The 19,091-nt window shown below is 36.2% G+C and overlaps 1 protein-coding gene and 1 long non-coding RNA gene across 9 annotated transcripts in view; one reads left to right on the top strand and one right to left on the bottom strand.

The window, feature by feature from the left end:
* The window catches only part of ncalda (neurocalcin delta a), a 64,426-nt gene that overhangs the window by 18,816 nt on the left and 26,519 nt on the right, over window positions 1–19,091 (bottom strand). For 3 of the 8 annotated variants that reach the window (XR_015510530.1, XR_015510533.1, XM_087285808.1), the window contains exon 1: window positions 16,881–17,047. The gene's annotated coding sequence lies outside the window, so the exon portion shown is untranslated. 8 annotated transcript variants of the gene reach the window in all.
* Window positions 2,919–16,954, top strand: LOC147840168 (uncharacterized). The gene is made up of 3 exons (XR_015511035.1): window positions 2,919–7,250; window positions 8,868–8,991; window positions 10,404–16,954. It is a non-coding gene; the product is annotated as an uncharacterized LOC147840168 (long non-coding RNA).

Raw genomic sequence — 19,091 nt, forward strand, 5'->3', positions numbered from 1 at the left:
AAATTCATATTATAAGAACATGAAAGTGTTTTTTGACCTTGCATGCATATCAGTATGTTGTTGGAGACCCATATAACCGAAATATGACCCTTTTTAATGTATAATAGGGGCATTTCTGCAACTACATGTTCAGTTTAAGCTATCTTAAGCAGAAAACGACAGGAAGAGCAGATCCTGAGGTCACACTGCATTAACTATGAGCTACATTCACAAGACTTCAATTTCATTTGTCACGTGCTTGAGGTGTTATGGCTGACAGGCATGTATTACGTATCTGATTTAATTGAACACCAATTTGAACACAGAGGACAGGCTGGGGCTTAATTACAACACAGTTAGCAATGCTGTGTTCATGTACAATAATGAATCTCTGTGACCTATTGCCATGTTGCCATGGAAACCGGCACTACATGCAGCACTGGTTAGCAGAGAGAAAACAAATCAATGAGAGTACAGATGTTTGCATCTTTAGATGGAAGACTGCTGCTCGAAATCTGTATTTAGCCATTTGGAGAGACAAGAGAACAGTATTGTGTATGGCGTGGAAGAGAATTTCTGACTATTTCTATACGCCGTTACTTTTATCTGATTCAGCAGAGAGACTAATGTCATTTTCAGTTTGTTAGTCAGTCATGCGTTTTAGACAAATATGTTAGGAGTTGTTAGTGAAAAATGTAAAATAATAGGTCAATTAGGGATTGATCGAGAAGCTTCTTAATGTGTCTTTTATTTTATGTGAGCGGTCAAACAGGTGCTGTTCAGTAGGTGGTGAAAGTGTTTATTTGAATGTTACATCTTGCACAGGACTTGACTGAAAAAATGGCACTGACATCTTGAGCTTCACACTTTTTAAACTTTCCTGCTCTATTTTTATTTCTGTTCATTTATAAATTAGTTTCAGTTATTCTGTTTACAGTAATGACAAACAGTGTTAGTGAAAGGTACTTTAGAAATAATGCATTACAATATTGAGTTAGTCCCCCAAAAAGTTGCATTACTGAGTTACTTTTTATGGTAAGTAATGTGTTACGTTACATTTGCGTTACTTTTTCCTGATCTGGCTGAGGCTTGATCTCTTACAGAAATTTCAGTTTTTTTTTTCTTTTTCTTTTTTTTAATAGAGGAGCTCTGCAATTAACAACACACTGCAAAAACCTTCACTGACCCTTAGAAAAACACACATAAATTATTGTAGGATAATGCTTTTTTTTTTAGAACTTCCAGACCCCAGTGCATTACATACCATATATACAGATTAATGAAAGTTTCATGCAAAATGTAAAATCACTGTCCATTTAGATAATCCTTATTTCATTTCCTTCCATGTGTTCAAATTAAAGAGAATATTTCTATGGCAGAAATGTAAGTCTCTGCAATCTTCCTTTCTGCCTGTTTCTGCTTTCACTCACTGCATGCAGGATTCAACATGACTACAATCATTTTAATTCTGAAATTAGTTTTTTAATAGTGAATTAACTAGAAAGTAACTTGTATTACATTTTTTAAAAAGTAACTCAAATATTATGACTTCATTTTGAAAAGTAATGCGTCACTTGTTACTTAGAAATAATACTATTACGTAACTCGCGTTACACTGAAAAAAGTGTTGCATGCAGAACTGTTGCAAACAATTTATTTGTTAATTTAAAACAAATAAATTAAATTTAAACTTAATTTGTTTGTTTACATTCAACACAAATAAATTGTTTACAACCACTTAACATAAAAAATGAGTAAATCCAAGGAATCATCTCTGAATAATTTTTTTCAGTGTACTTGTAATGCGTTACCCATAACACTGATTATAAAACACAGAATGTTACATGTTTAACAATGTGCGCGCGCACGCACACACACACACACACACACACACACACACACACACACACACACACACACACACACACACACACACACACACACACACACACACACACACACACACACACACACACACACACACACTGCTTAACACAGGAATCCTAAGGTCAGTGTTTGTATCTCGCTCATAAATGCATAAATGATAGTAAAACAATGTTGAAAAGCTGTGTTGTCATGTGATCCAAATAACATGACCTCTTGCTAAGATCTTGCTGAACTGTGCCTAAAAGGTTGATCAGTATTGTGCTCACCGTTTCAACTTTCAGCCTCTTCCCAGACTGTTATTTCATCCACTATGTGCAGCGCAAGTGTTGTATCAGACTTGTCACTTTTTGTGATGGGGACCTTCATTCATTTTGTTCCTTCATGTGATGTTTTTAGCATTAAACAAAAAACTGTACAGAGATGACCTAAATGTTTGGCAGTTTTCTTTATAGTTTATGTTTAGCCGATTGCTTTGACTTTTATAAGGCAGCATTGTTTCAAATTTGGGAAGAAAATGTGCAGAATATTAAAAAAAATTACATTTGCAATTGGAGTAAGCATACCCCATGTGTAATGTTCAATATACTAAGGTTTAGTGCGTGTTGAATTTTTGGTTGTATTAAATAACTCACAATAACCAATTATATATTATAATCTCAGAAACATAGGTTAGAATCTGTGCAGCTTACAGTTCTTGACGTATGAGGGGAAATTTTGTCTTTGAGTCTGTCTTTAGATAAGCTTTGATTGCATTTTTTCATATAACCTCTGAATAAGGGATGTTAAACACCATTTTTAAAAGCAGCGCTGCTTTGTCTAATGTGTTGATCAGGGAAACTCTATATTGTTGCTCTGAATTTGCATTTTTATTTAGCCAGTCTACTGTTTTGATTGCAGGTATAAGGTCATATATTTTAATTATCTAAAGAGAGTTTAAATGTTCATGCTAAAGTATGCAGCATCTTGTTGACAAAGAAAATAAACAAAGGACTGTGGAGACTTTTATCTATTGAGCACCAACAGCAGACCTCTTTTAGTGTTTTTTTTTAATTGCTGTTGATATGAACACAACTGTACAATTTGTGTGAACACAAGGAAACTGAAATACTCCAGAGGTTAAATAGGAAACTATCATGACCAGAAAGGAAACAATTTCTTGTTCCACAGAATATCCTGACCAAATTCAGGCAAAAGTGCAGTCATGAATCTCAGATATTCCGTGTTCTTCCTGAAATGTCTGGTTGACATGATCCAGGGTGACAATGAAAATCGTTTAAAATGAAAAACTTTCCTGGTGTCTTTATTACACTTATAACAGATAAAACTCTTATAAATAAAATAAACAACAATGACATATATTAAATATATATATAGATTTAGGACCCTAAAAAAACATTACAATACATTTTTGAGAAAGACTTTAGCACAGTCCTAATCATTACTGATAGATAAGTGTCTTTTTTTGAGAGTATCTGCAAAATCATAACCTGTTTGACAACATGAAGGTAAAAAAAACTGTTGGAGCAGAAAAGAAAGTTATGTTGGTGAAAATACATTTCATTACAGCATTTATGTGATCAAGGTCCCTTTTGCATTTTATTTATGTTCAGAAAAAGATCAAGGGACAGGCAGAAATTATGCTGAATATATTAGGAGACATTCAATTTTGACTTGCCAAGAAATAAACAACTGTAATAAAAATGGGAAAACAGACCGATTATTATTAACAGATCTTACTAAAAAAAATTCATAAATAAAACAAACTAAAAAGGAGCACAACTGCACCCCGTCCAAATCTTCTACAAGCATATTTTTAACTATGGCAGTGTGTTTAATGTGAAATACATGTTGGATTAATAAGGTATAAACTAAACATTTGAGTTTTCATTAGTTAAGAAGCCACTTGATATGTCCAAGTAAACAGAAAAAGCTTAAAGCTATGAAATAAATTTCTCTTAAAAAAAAAAAAATTTAATAAATAAAAAAACATTTCTACAGAAAATGTACAGAGGGTCTCTGAAGGTTTTAAGAAGTTAAATTTAAGACTTCACATAAACAAGGGTTAATAACCAAGCACCACGTTTTGACATGTTTGCATGTATTTGAGCTATAGTTAGACACTCACCTTAAGATGACTACATGTGTGTGTTCTGCTATTCTCAGCTATGCACAGAGCTGCTCTGTTTTGTGTTTGTAAAAACATGAACAAATCGAATGCATGTTACATGCTTTCACTAATTTCCACGTTTAACTGAGCTTTGCATGGGAACGAATGCAGACTATTTGAAAGGGGCGGATTATAATGCAATAATCACTTTATCTCGATTAATGTTTTTTTATAATCGTTAAAGGCCAAAATCGAAATTGAATTTTGATTAATTACACAGCCATAATATATGGGTCATACAAATGCATGCAATAAAGTAAGCCACATGTTTTTTTCCCTCCAAAAGCACGTATCAGACTTTAAAGTCGTCATGAAACGGAAGTTACTACTGTTCTTTTTTTTCTGCTAGCATGATGAAATAAACATAAAAAATTAAAAAGTAGGGTGGTGGATTATTTTGAACTTTGAGAGCTGATTAAATCGTTGAAACACAGATGTCGCTAACAAAATGAAGGAAGATTGACAAATGACCGAATTCAGAGCAAAAATGAGACACCCACTGATATGCCTGCCCTAAAGAAATTCCATGTGACCAGGAAGTGAAAAAGTCATTTTGAAGAGGGCAAATACATTTTTAGAAAAACAACAAAGTGCACAGATACAACGTTTATAACAAGAACAACTACATAGATAAAAAATATGAAATTTGATTTCATGGCAACTTTAAAACTCCAATGGACTGTGTACAGTGCAAAAAAAGAGAAAGACAACTGCCATTTTATTTTCCATTTCGCATCTCTTAAAGGGATTCAACTCAATCACCAACAGAAATCATTTTTAGGTAACTGATGTCTAGACAGTTTCTTCCTTTTGAAGAGTTTCTGCATGTATATCATGATGTTTTGCAGTATGGGGCTGGTGGCGTGTGTGTTAATGAGTGTCACCTGTGTGCTCCACCTAGATGGAAGGGCAGCAGTGGAAGATGAGAGTGGACGAGGCCTGGAAACTTTGTTTGCTTTCAGTTTGGTGATATTCACCGTGAGAGACTGCCATATGTTTTATGTTTATTTTCAATATTAAATGTAAAGTTTTGCCTATAATTTTGATTTAAATATACTAATGCACTTATGACTTGAGTGCAGTCATTTCAAATGGATGTAGAAGAAGAAAGAAGAAGTAAAAGAAGAAGGAGAAGAAGAAGCACGGTGGCGCAGTGGGTAGCAATCACCTCACAGCAAGAAGGTCGCTGGTTCGAGCCTCAGCTAGGTCAGTTGGCATTTCTGTGTGGAGTTTGCATGTTCTCCTCTTGTTCGCGTGGGTTTCCTCCGGGTGCTCCGGTTTTCCCCACAAGTCCAAAGATATGTGCTAAATTGGGTAAGCTAAAGTTTCTGTAGTGTGTGTATGTGAATGAGTATGTATAGATGTTTACCAGTGATGGGTTGCAGCTGGAAAGGCATCCGCTGCGTAAAACATATGCTGGATAAGTTGGCGGTTCATTCCGCAGTGGCAACCCCAGATTAATAAAGGGACAAAGCCAAAAAGAAAATAAATTAATAATAATAATGATAATAAAAATAAATCTTTATGCAGCCTAAATGCACACACTTAACTTCTCAAACATCTACCCAAATGCAAATTGCGATTCCAAATTGAATTTCAACTGCATTCCAAATAAAAGTGGCCCATGTAAATGCCACATCAGAATAGATGGTGTCTCATGTAAACACAGCACCAAATCTTGAATGAATTTAATCAGACAATATGGCAAACTTGACCAATAGTTTCATGTTTGCAGCTTTCTTCAAAATAGCTTCTTTTGTATTTAATGGAAGAAACCCATACAGGATTGAAATATGTAGTGTAAAAAAAGCAATGAAGCAAGTACAGGCATTGACTTTCATTTTTTGGGTGAACTATCTCTCCAGTGTTAGTCACTAGGCATTTCAGACCATGATACTGGTAAATAGCAGGAAATGACTAGAAATAACTTTACGGGTAAATTAAAAATGTGCTGTTCACACAGGTGTTCACACATGCATAATTTTATGCAAAACCACCATTCACACGTCCATTCCAGAACAGTGGTAGAGTGTCATTAACCAGAAATGACCTTTTGTATATGCATGTATTTCAATACATGAAAGAGAAAATTGTCATATTTTCTTATATTTTTAAAAGAACCAGTTCACATTGCTTACGGCAATTTGCTGTAGAGTTCTAACAGTGCCAAAACTTCAGTACTTAGTACCAATACCAGTGAAAATACATGGTTGTCAGTATCAATTTGGGTACCAAAGCAAAACTCAAAAACCATAGATAAATATATGCTAATGCATGTACATGTATATGATTACACTTATTCATATTATAATGTGTACCCATATGTATAATGAAGATGGCCACTTGAGATTACTCTTGAAGGAACTATATTATGACATGTGTTCTAACCCTGGATGTAAATAGTGTTTAAACTTTTATTTATTTTCGATTATTGTTTTTTTATTTTATCTTTTTCCTATTATTATTTTTTTCTTCTCTCTTTATGCTGTTTTCCACTTGATAATTCACAAAATTTGAGTACTACTGTGTAGTAAATACACCTGACAATAATGCACATAATTTTTATACCACCTAAGTTCCCATACTGAGATACCAATGTACCTTGAAAAGCTGTATGACTGTACTCAATTGAATGTTCAAAATAAACAAAGTTACAAAAAAAAACCCCTCAAAAACCAAGTAAACAACATGCTATTTTATGAACGAAGTTAAGAAGGTTTCCTAAAAGGTTAACCAACCATTTTTTAGGGCTTAACACATTTTACACGGATAAAAGAAATACATTTTATAATACATTTGCATGGATAAAATGCATAAATACAAATTCTGCTAGATATCAATCACAATTGTTTAGATAGAGAGAGAGCATTAAAAAAAAAAATAAATAAATCACACTTAAGACATCAGAAAGTGATTAGCATAATCTTTAAAAAATACAAAAGAAAAATAGGAAAATAAGTAATTATAGAGTACAGTTAATTATAGTACAAAAAATATATACAGTTACAGTTTTTTTACAGTAATTAAAAAACCTACAGCAGGCCTACACAACCGTGGACTTAAAAGCAAAGACAAATTAAAATAGGTTATTAACCACCTTCTCTCATTTAGCAGAAATACCACATACAGACAATTCATATGCATTCCAGGTAGCCTAATAATTTCATCCCATCTGTAAATCTGCAACAGCTTGTTGGAGCAGAGCTCACATTAAAGAGCCCATATTATGGGTTTTTGAAAATTCCCCTCCATGTAGTGTGTAACACAGCTCTAAGTGAAGTGAAGTATCCAGCTAAGGCTTAAATCTCTAAGAATACAGTGTTTAAAACGGTTGATTCATCTATAAAAGAGTCGACTCATAGTGCTTCAAACGAGTCGCCTTGATACCGAGTCATTAGGTGTTTCGCCATGATGTACGAACGAAACCAAGTTATTCACGTGCATGCGCAAACCCGGGAGATTTCAAACCTGAGGCCCCGCCCTCTGACGCAGAAACCCACACACACACACACACACACACACACACACACACACACACACACACACACACACACACACACACACACACACACACACACACACACACACACACACACACACACACACACACACACACACACAAACATGCCGGTCGATTGAAGTCACACTGCAGATGGACATTATCGATTCTCTACCCAGAGATGAAACCTCAGCATTATAACCAAGCAGTTGGAAACTTCTGGAGACTACAGGCTACAAAGAATACTTCATCTGCGTTTGTTAAAGTAAGGATCAGTAAAGATTAACTTACTAATGGACGTCAGGATGAGTTTCTTCCTCCATTTCTCAAGTGTAAGTACGTGCGATTAAAGTTGCCTCGTTGACTCTAGCTTGCAAATGTATTTAGTTGTGATTTGTTACTTGTAACCGAGTGTACTGTATCAGGTTAACTGGCTATATTCTCTTATCGCGTGCAAAGTCACGTTAAAAACGCGACGCGTGCTGTTTGTTTACGGAGCTCCGTGGTAGAGGTCTGCATTCCCGCGGCTGTCCCCGCGCCAGATTTCTGCGGCGCGGGAATAAATTTCCGAATCAATCGCGGGAGCGGTCGGTAACAGGTTTAATTTGGGACGGGAGCGGGCTGTCTAGCAATATCGTGGATATTGCTATGCGAATGAGACAGAGCTTTGCCTGCCTGTGTGTCTGCTTGGCGCTTGTGTGTATGTGTTAGTGCGCGCGTATGAGAGAGAGAGAAAGAGAGAGAGAGAGAGAGCTCTGTCTGGCTGTCTCTGGACTGTTTTGCTGGGTGATTTTCGGTTATGTTCTCCCCCGCTCTTTAGCGGGATCGGGCGCGGCGGGCAGAAAACGGGGCGGTTCGGGCACCGGGACAAGAAATTCTAAATATAAGCGGGAGCGGTCGGGTTCAGGCTAAAACCTGGCGGGTGCGGGCGGAAGCGGGAGCGTTGTCGTCCGGAGGTGTGTGTGTGTGTTTTTGTGTGTGTGTGGCAGCTAAAATCCACGCCCACACTATCGAGCGTGTATGAACTGTGATTACTTTTATATTGCTGATTGGCTATTGGCCATTTCACTCTCTGACTGAAGGCAGTCGACCAATCACGACAGACTGTCATCGGTCCAATCAGCGCAGATTAGCTTCGCGCTAAGGAGGGGTTTGGGAACAAATGAATCACTGAACGATTCATACAGGAGTCGCTGGAATAATTAGGTAAAAATAAATGCAGATTATAAAACCATGAAAGTGTTTTTTGACCTTGCATGCATATTAGACTGTTGTTGGAGACCCTTACAACCAAAATATGACCCTATTTTATGTATAATTTGGGCTCTTTAACAGACACAAAGCTGAGCATTTCAGTTGAGCAGTGCAACTTCTTCCATGTATGTTAGGTTTTACTTTATATTTATATATTCAAGATATTTAATCTAGCCTGCGATTCAGTTTAACCTCAGATTCATTCGTTAAAATTAGGGATGTAACGGTATTGTAAATACCGTCATACCGCAATATTAATTTTTTTCGATATTACCGAAGTCGCATGACTCGGTAAAACTATAGGTCTTCTGAGAAAATTTGCTTAGGCGAATGAAGCGAACGGGAGGTAGCAAAAACTACAATACCCATCAGCCCATGCTTGACCATCATCCCTTGCAGTCTGTTGTCGCTACAGATCCAGTAATGCGGAAATGGAGTGTGCTGCTAGAAGCGGGGATGAAAAGAGCTCCGAGCGCCGAAAACGGAGCGTTTCGAAATGTGTGGATAATGTCTCAGTGTGGATAATGGAAAACTGAGACACCTGAAAACGGAGGCGGGGCTGCAGACGTTCGCCTCTCTGATTGGGGCTTTTCCTGAATATTAAGTAGCCTAACACGCACAGTCCAGTCCTGCATCCTCTCCTTGTAAGTTCAGACTTCGCAAGTTTGATCAAGGCTGCAGTCTCTTCTTCTCAGTTTGATATGGAAAAGCAGACTATACCGAGGACACGGGTAAATCTTCAAAGGGAACAATGTACTTTATAACTTCATTCACATCACCCTGGCTTCGTTGTTTCACTTTATCAACAATAAAATGTAAACATGATTTAAGGAACTGCCTATTTTCATTTTAATATTAGCAACTTAGACAACAGACATGTTGAGGCGTCGTGCTGCATAAGATGAGCGTCATCTTCACTGTGTGGATATTTATAACAAAACGGAGCCGATAACAACTGCCTCCTTTCAATTTCAGTGAAAATACGAAACACAGCCTCTCTTTTGCTGAATATCAGTTTTAATAATCGATAATGGCCATTTTAAAAGTATAACATACAATAAGTTTATACATTATAGGAAATAAAGGCAAGCGATCAGTCAATATACAGAATGTACGTGGTTACATTAATCATTAACTTATCTTTGCACTCAGCCAAAACACGTTACCTGAGAACAAGTAATAGATTCCAATGACCAAAGTCAGGGAATATGTCGTTAGATAAAGACAACAAGATAAATGTAATATCCCGTTTAATAAATATAGTGAGATTAGATCCAGCGGGAGATGCTTGATGAGAAGTCCGACTAGCAGAGCTCTCATCTGTGTAGATGGGCTGAGTGTGATTAAATGTTGAATGTGATGAGTTTTCAACAATACTAAATTGAAACTTTATTGTTTTTACATGGTTTAATAATTTTTTGTTATTAAAATTGAAGTTCCTGTTTCAAAGCTTACAGATAGATGGCTAATTTGTATGTCATTGACACTTTTGGCACTTTTTTGGAGTATTTTCATAAGTTTTGTTTTTTCCTGTAAATGATTCAATAAATACCGTACCGTGACATTCATACCGAGGTATTACCGTACCGTGAAATTCTGATACCGTTACATCCCTAGTTAAAATGTGTAAACTAATACTCTTATTTTTAACTATAAGGGTCAGGGTCATTATTTAACCCTTGTAAAGGGATTGATATTATTTGTAATGTAGCTTACTCTTGTTCTCATGCATCTCTGATAATCACTGGCACGTGATATCTCAATGAATCAACATCCTGCAGTTTATGCTGCTATAGGCATGTGTTAAATTGAGATTTATATATAATATATGTATATTGGGCTACATTTAAAACTTAACTTAGCCTATTTCTGTCTGTACCATTATTAAATGCTGTACAAAGATGTTCATTCTTAGTTCATTCTCATTAACTGATGGCACCTTATTGTAAAGTGTGACCTCAATGCTCAGGGATTTGTATTTGTATGCATTATCATCAATATTTAATTTTTTTTGCACTTTGTATGCATGAATTACTGCATTGATTTCAAGATTTTAAAATGTTCTGCTCTAATTTAAGTTATTTTTAAGGCCTTAAGTTGTGTAATGAGGAATTGAGACTTTTATAAACCACAGAAATCCATTCCAAAATGTATGGGAGAAATAGCAGCATGAAACACTCAAGAGCGTAACAAAACAAGAACAGCTGTGATCAGTTCTCAGCATGGTGGCAGATATTTTCTGACATGAGGTGCCCTGCAGAGAATGAGCAGGACACAAACAGGGCAAAAATGACTCCTATTCATTTCAAACTGAGAGCAAATCTAAGCCTCTTTGACAGTGTACACTTTTTTTGCCTTGAGGCCCTTTCAGTAAATGAAATGGAACTGAAATGGAAACTGCTATATACTAAAGTTCATCATATCTTATGATTATATGCATTACAAACAGATATAAACATATATTCATAGGTTTGAAATATTTACAGGGCTCCTACCACTGGAATATATGATTCTCATTTGCAGCATTTAACAACCAATTATTTTTCTATAATCAACCCTTAGATGGGTAACTGATTTCCTTACACTAATGGCGTTACATTTATGTATTTTGTGTCACTTCACTTTGGGGCTGCACAAAAAAAAATAGTTATAGTTACAGAGTACACATATATATACTGTGTATATTTATCTTACAATAATAGACTTGTATGGTTTTGTAAACAATTTCAAAAGCAAACACTACATCATTTTCACAATTCACAAATATTTGTTTGACAGCACAATGGATATTGTATTTCTAAATATTTTAAGCAATGCCTCAAAGTAAAATGAACTTCTTTGCTTCTTTGCACTTTCAATTATTATTAGTTTATTACATATTTAGTATGCATGATTACAAATCGAATTTGAGGTTAAACTAATGTGCATCTTCAATGTCTCTGTCATTTTGTTTCTTATGACGCAATCAAACAAACCAAGTGGTCAAACCAAGCTTTCACTCTTTATTCAAGGCCCAAAATGACATTTTTAGCTTAATGTCATCAATATTGATCATGTGTTGGATGTAGATGTTCACTGTGTTTTCGAAATGATTTTAAAGCAAACAAAATGTATAGTATATATAGTAAATAATGGCCTATTTATGTACTACATAGACTATTTATTTACTATATATTCATATCACTACATATTTGATCTTGCTTGCTGTCAAATGCAACAGTTATTTTTTTCAGCCGATAGAGACTTGGGTTAGACGTCTCATTCTATTGGAAGCTGTTTTTCAGTATAGTCCCACATTCTGGAATGCTAACCAAATATTCGCACACAAAATTCACATTTTCACTGAGACCAACAAAACAGCATGTAATAATATAGCTAATATGCTTTTATGCTGCTATTTGCACAAGTAAAAATAAACACCTGAAAAACTATTTGAGGTATTTTAATAGGTTATCCATTCAAAGTTGAATCGGTTCTCTATTCTTATGGTTAAAATTCTGTTAACAAACGTCACCTCTCATTCAGTAAATTTAACTAAAATGAACATCCACATTAACAGTCAACCCTATCACCGCACTCCACTGCCTCATGACAGGCAGCTAACTAGTGTACAAAAAGTAAAGGGAAGAAAAGATAAAAATTAAAAGAATGCTGATAGATTTCTATTGTCAACTGCCTTAATACGCAGATAAAGTAATACCAAGATAGTGATCATGTGGTGAATATAGATACAGCAACAGAAAAGGTGGCTTTATTTATTTATTTATTTATTTTTTCTTTAAATAAAACCAGTGGCCCGACTGTGAAATTTGCTCATTCACTAGCACTAACACATATTCAGGACAGTGATTGCAAGTTGCATTGCAGTTGTTGGACTTAATTTTCAGCTCCTAAACATCAACACATTCTCACTCCCAAATTATTACATATTGATCCATCATTTTGCAATGTGTAGGGTCCTCCATAGCTTTAAAGAAGAAAGCCTTGGTAATATGCTGACACAAAAGGCATGGCCAATTTTATCCATAACATTAACTGATACAATGGGTCATATTTTCTGGCATTGCTGGAGTGTGAATTTTATAAAGTATACAGTCAAAATTATTTCTTACATTGAATTATGAACATTTGTAAGCACATAACCCAACTCCTGGCACTAAACCTAACCATTTGTCAATATAAAACACAGGATATAGTATGCAGACACAACTAGAGTCGCAATTTATTCAAAAGTCTTCCAAGGCATGATGGGTTATATGTGGGAGGAATTGATGTGATCCAAGCATCCATTTGCTGCACAGTTTAGAGGTTGTCTGTCGCAAATTAAAACATTGCTGCCTGAAAAAATGAATCAAAATAATCGGAGAACCCTGCTTGTCATAATACGATGCTGAAAGGCAACCCGAGCATCACAAAGCGATGAGAAGTCCTGACTGAGCATGTGATGAGTGGGGAGTGAGAATGTGTTTGAAAATGTGCTCCTAATGTGCTTAAAAACAAGAGTCAATTTTGAGCCCTGAGATATCTAATACTTATAAAGTGTGTGTGAAAAGACACAACACAGCATAAAAACTTCCCCTTAAATTAAAAACAAAAAGTTTTCAATAAGCTGCACCTTCTGATTATGGTGAGCTGCAAGAAACGTATTACTCAAGACAACAGAAATAACTTGTCATTACAACACTAGATATTGTTTAACAGTGGTTGCAACAGAGCCTGTTACAGCAACATTTTTACTTCATTTTAAGTTTGATTATGGACTTAAAGGTGCAGTAGATGATCTGCCCGAATGCTAACCGCTTAGCATAGTATCTTTCAAATACAATCCTTCCCCTGTGTCCAAAGCCACGGCTCCTGAAATCGCGAACGCACGCATTAAAGATGATGGAAACGATTATGTTTAGATTAGATTGTTATTCGACAGGTTGGAAAACTTTATAGTACTTAATAATACTAAAATTCTGAACAACAACAAAAAAAAAACTATTATATCTAGCATGTTTGCAGTTATGTAGTTAGCAAGCAAAGTAACATGGTAAACAACATAGGGTCCTTGTCACAAGTTGTCATTTTTCAAAAATGAATCAAAGTGAATATAAAGCCAACTTCACCTAATGTCAAGTAAATCAGGCTAGGCAGAATAACGCTATTTATTTTTGCATATGGCGCTATTATTATTGCATATTTTGTATGCATGCTTAGAAACGGAATTTGAGGTTAAACTAATGTGCATCTTCATTGTCTATGTCATTTCGTTTCTATCGTTCTTCAATCAAACAAACCAAGTGGTCAAACCAAGCTTTCACTCTTTATTCAAAGCCCAAAATGAAATTTTTAGCTTAATGTCGTCAATAATGCTCATGTGCTGGGTGTACAATGTTCACAGAGCTTTCAAAATGATTTTAAAGCAAAGAATAAATGAATAAATAGATGGCTATTGTAGATGCTTAAATAAATTATTTAAAAAATAATAATAAATCAAACAGTCTGAAAATCACGAACAAGCGCATTAAAGATGACAGAGACCCACTAGATCATGTCATTCGCTAGTTCGGAAACTTTATAGTACTTAATAATACTACAATTCTAAACAAACAAAAAAAATGTGTTATATCTAGCATGTTTGAGGTTATGTAGCAAAGTAGCATGGTACACAATATAGGGGCCGCGTCACAGGTTGTCATTGTTCAAAAATGAACCAAAGTGAATATGAAAACAACTTCACCTAATGTTAAGTAAATCAGGCTTGGCAGAATAAAGCTATTTATTATGTTTTGTTGTTAATCTAAATAAAATTTTACATTACTGATGCTGTAAAAGGTCCCTTATAAAACTGAAAATAGTCACATTAAGCTTCTGCCGGAAGATTTCAGTGGCTGAACAACACTTTTGTCCATATAACCCATTTGTAATACAAACAAAATCTACATCAGCTTTGCGTGACTAAAATGGTTTTCAAACTTAACCTGTCTAAAAGAAATCCTTCAGTCATTGTGTCATCATTCCTCCAGTGTGCAACAGTTACTCCAATACTGATTCAGGATTTTAAAAGTTGATTGAGCATTTGTATTTAGCACTGTCACTCATGTCCTTGTGACCGCAGCCCACGTGAACGCACATCGGTGGGTCCGCTTGAACGGATGTGCCGTTGTTCAAATTTACATTTGCTGACAAACTGTTTGGTCTACTCATCAAAATTATGGGAAATGTTGGCCAGTCAATATTTAATTGTATAAACATTTTTTAGTCTTATACCTTGCCCAGAATGTAAACACAAATATAAACGCATTTAGATCATTTACTTTAATTATTATTATTGGAATGTGAAAAGACTTTCAACCAGCACAACAAAAAAAGTATCTGAAGACAATTACCTACTACGCCTTTAAACTGTGTAATAAAAGAGGAAGGCTGACAACCAAAAGCTTGATAAACCGAACTACTGAATATTGAAATAGCAGCAGGTCAGTTTACGCCTAAAATCTGGTTAGTAATGGATTGGGTTATTAAAATGAATATATATAACCATTCATTTTTATGACTTTTCTGTGCAAATGCACAGACATGACTTGAAATAGTTGAATAATTTTATAATTTTAATAATAAGTTGTAAGGTAGTTACACTAAAGTATGCATAACTTATCGTAATTACTACAGTAAGTACATGGAACATGTGCAACAATGCACCATAATATTAAGCGTCACCTATGTTGTTTTGATCATTTGCTAACAAACAAACAAAAAAAATCATCTAAAACTCCAGAAATGGAAAAAACTTTGTGTTAATCTTAAATTAAAAATCAACCCATTAAAAGTAGTTGTGTAGGTTTGAGGTAAACATTATGCCATTAATTGCTCATGAGTACGAGTACGCTTTAAAAAAAAAGCACATGGAAGTTGGACAGGGGGGGGGGGGGGGGGGGGTGAATATAAGTTATTTAATAGATACAACACACAAGCACCACCTACACACTGTGCATAACACACACACACGCGCACACTGTAATAACAGACAGGGCTGATAACATACAATAGCAGTAGTTGCAGCGAGGATAATCTCCTCCCACACACGTGGGCTGTGCAGAACAACCTGCCAGCAGCGTCTCTCATCCATACTGCCAGCAGGCCTCCATTGCAGAAGTGTGTTCGTCTCTGGTGCCATGTGTTTCTAAACTACCAGTAAGCCATGTGTGCATGAGTGTGTGTATAGGAAATGCTGCCACCTCACTGCAGGGACCCAATAACATCTAATAACCAATGTCTCACATGAAGTCGCTTTAGGTCTGCCCCTCAGGTACATTGTTAGCTAAGCTGTTGGTAAATTAGCTAGTAACGGAATGCATCTTACGCCCTTAGCAAAATGGACCGTCTGCTAGAAAGAGATCTGAGATTATCTGTTCTTTGGTTGAAAGTGATAATACAAGTGCTTACCCATTGTGTTTTCTAAACCAAACTGAGTAATTAAAAAAAAACACACTCCACAAATTAGCAATAATGTTTCTTTTCTTGCCACCAATCACCCTCCACCCACGCTCAATGTGACGGGGGTGGGGCTTTTCTAGTATTCAGAGCCAGTGCATCTCCTCGGAGTAAGCATTCTTAACGCACGCTCACCCACATGCATTGGTTAAGCAAAGAGTGAAAGTGTGGGGGAAGGTGAAAATGAAAAGTTGAGGATGAGCAGAGAACTGATTATGCCAGCTCCTTCATCTCTCCTCTTTTCCTGAGAGGCTTTTTACATAGCCATTTCTGCCATGAAAACACGGCAAAATTCAGATCTTGGAATGATACAAGTAGATATCTTACTACTAATTCAACCCACAAACAAATGCCAAATGTAAAGAGATAGACGAGATCGGAAATGGCAGGGAAAGATAAGAGGAAACGATCTGCGCAAAGGAGTTACATCCTTTCTCCTACTCCGAGACCCCCTATGTGCTGTTAGCATATGAAGAAAGCATGCAACAGCTGCGCACAAGCACGCTGACATCTTGCATAACCGAAGCAATAAAATCTCACCTCTTCTGTGATATCATATACTGTTAAACCACATAGCATTACTACAGAAAAAAAAGGAAATGGAGCACGACTTACCTCTCTTTTACTCTTTTTTTTCTATTTTCCCCTGCAATCCACTGCCTTCAACAGTCCATAACCCAGCAGTTTATAGCTGACGATGATGGGAGTTTTAAAAGACCAAGTACAGAGATCACAGAGAACAAGAATAACCGTGTCAATTCAACAAGTACTCAAGATTCTTCGAAGCCCTATGCAGTCAAGAGTGGACCAAACTCTGGCAGCGACCCTCCCCCAGTGACGTCAAGAGCCAGTCACGTGATTGAATAAAAAGCAGAAGCGAGCTAGTGTTGCCCTGGCAACAGGCAGACAGTTCTATAGCGATTTCAATAGGTCATCTGTCAGAGCTGCACTGAAAGAGACCCTCACAAAACCACAGACTAATTTGCAGTCAAAATGAGTGAGCACTTTAAAAGAAAAGCTTTAGTGTAGACAGGAAGCTGCATTCAGCAGAAAAAAAAAAGACAAAAACTGTGAATGCATTAATTGTCAAAATCGTATTGCACTGCGTAAAAAAGCAGAGGTTGCGAAAGCAGGTTTGTGACAGACATTCCTGTTGTTTCAGACATGTTTGAACACTGGTGTTCTGGTGCTGAGTCAAAGATTCCCATGGGATTCTGGAGTCGAATTATAAACATTCTTTGGTACCACAAAGGAAAACGGAACATAAGCAGACTGCATTATGTCAATCCAATTACATTATCAAACTGCCTGAGAACAAAAATATTGTATGAAGTTTGTGTGATGCATTAACAGTTGGTTTGTCATTACATTTTTTAGCTGAAAAAGAGCATTCAAAACTCAAATCATATCAAAACGGCTGAAGAATTACTAAAGCTGCAACACCTAGCCTTATTTTACACATTTTTGCAATTATTCGTGACAACCACAAGCATGAAATATAAGATATTAAGGTCCAAAAATAACCTCAAATTACAAACAAAAGGACAAACATGACTGAAGGAAAAAATTGAATTTAGACAAGACATATTTCAGTAGCTACAGTATGTCTACATGCAACCAAATCATTCAATGATAATCTAAATCTATTGTGTTAAAAAGAAACTAAGAAAATACCTCAATCAATCAGAGTCATCTAGATCACAATTAACTGCTGATCAGATTGTAAAGTCAGCGTAGACCAGCAATAAACAGAGAAAAGCATCAATCATGTTACAATCTGAATATTTATATAATGTATAATATGACTGGACATTATTTTGGTAATGAGCTATGACGCAGTTTGGCATCAACTGATTGGACTATAGAAGTCCACCGCAAAAGAGGATTCCAGAGAATGCAGTCATGTAAACTTTGGTTCCAACCCCATTAGAATGATGCTCTCATTGTTGGTGGTGTGAACACACAACTTTGCTGCCGTCAGAATTTTGACGCTCTCGTAGGCAACAGTGTTAACACATGGTTACAATAAACAGAGAAGTTCTCTGCAGCCTGTGAAGTCTCGCTTCTCCTGTTTTTGAGCTGTGAAATTGACAGAACTCTAAACCAATGGCATTGTACCTTAAATTCATGGGAAATAAATGGAAGTGAACCGGAGAGGGATTGGTCTATTCTACTTCAAGGGGGCCATGCATATTCTTAGGGGTGCCACCCCATACCACCACTTTAGAACTGCCCCTGGAGTTCATTCAAGTTCTCACCATACAAAGTAATATAGGCCTCTGCAACCATTTTTTGATAATGTTCAAGATAAAATTTCTGGTGTGACTGCAGAATTTTAAGGTCGTTCAGGACTGGAACATGTACCTTCTTAACCAATCAGGTTTGATTTGCCAAAAACCCTACCTGTACTGTCCCTGCTGTGCAGTCAATGTGAGGCACATAGATGTAACACTGGCATGCATATAAAGCAGCCTATAGGGTATTATTGTAAAACACAGTGATGAGAGAGAGAGAGAGAGAGAGAGAGAGAGAGACAGAGACAGAAAGAGAGAGGGAGAGAGAGAGAGAGAGAGAGAAGACCATCAACACATGCAGGTGAGGGTACATGTGCACAAAGTGAGACAGAGAGGAAGAAATATAATTTTCAGTAGCAAAATCTATCATAGCACATGTGGTTGGAGTACAATGTTGTGCATCTCAAATATATCTGTGCAATAAACAATCCTTTTTTAAAATGCTGCCTGTCAGTTGAAGTGTCGATGTCAAACAAACTGTTGCAAAGCTGTTGCATGCAAACAAACAAGCGCAATCCTATGGAAAACTCAC

The sequence above is a fragment of the Danio rerio genome, chromosome 16 (genome assembly GCF_052040795.2).
Source record: "Danio rerio strain M-AB ecotype USA chromosome 16, GRCz13ab, whole genome shotgun sequence".
NCBI classification, from domain to species: Eukaryota; Metazoa; Chordata; class Actinopteri; order Cypriniformes; family Danionidae; genus Danio; species Danio rerio.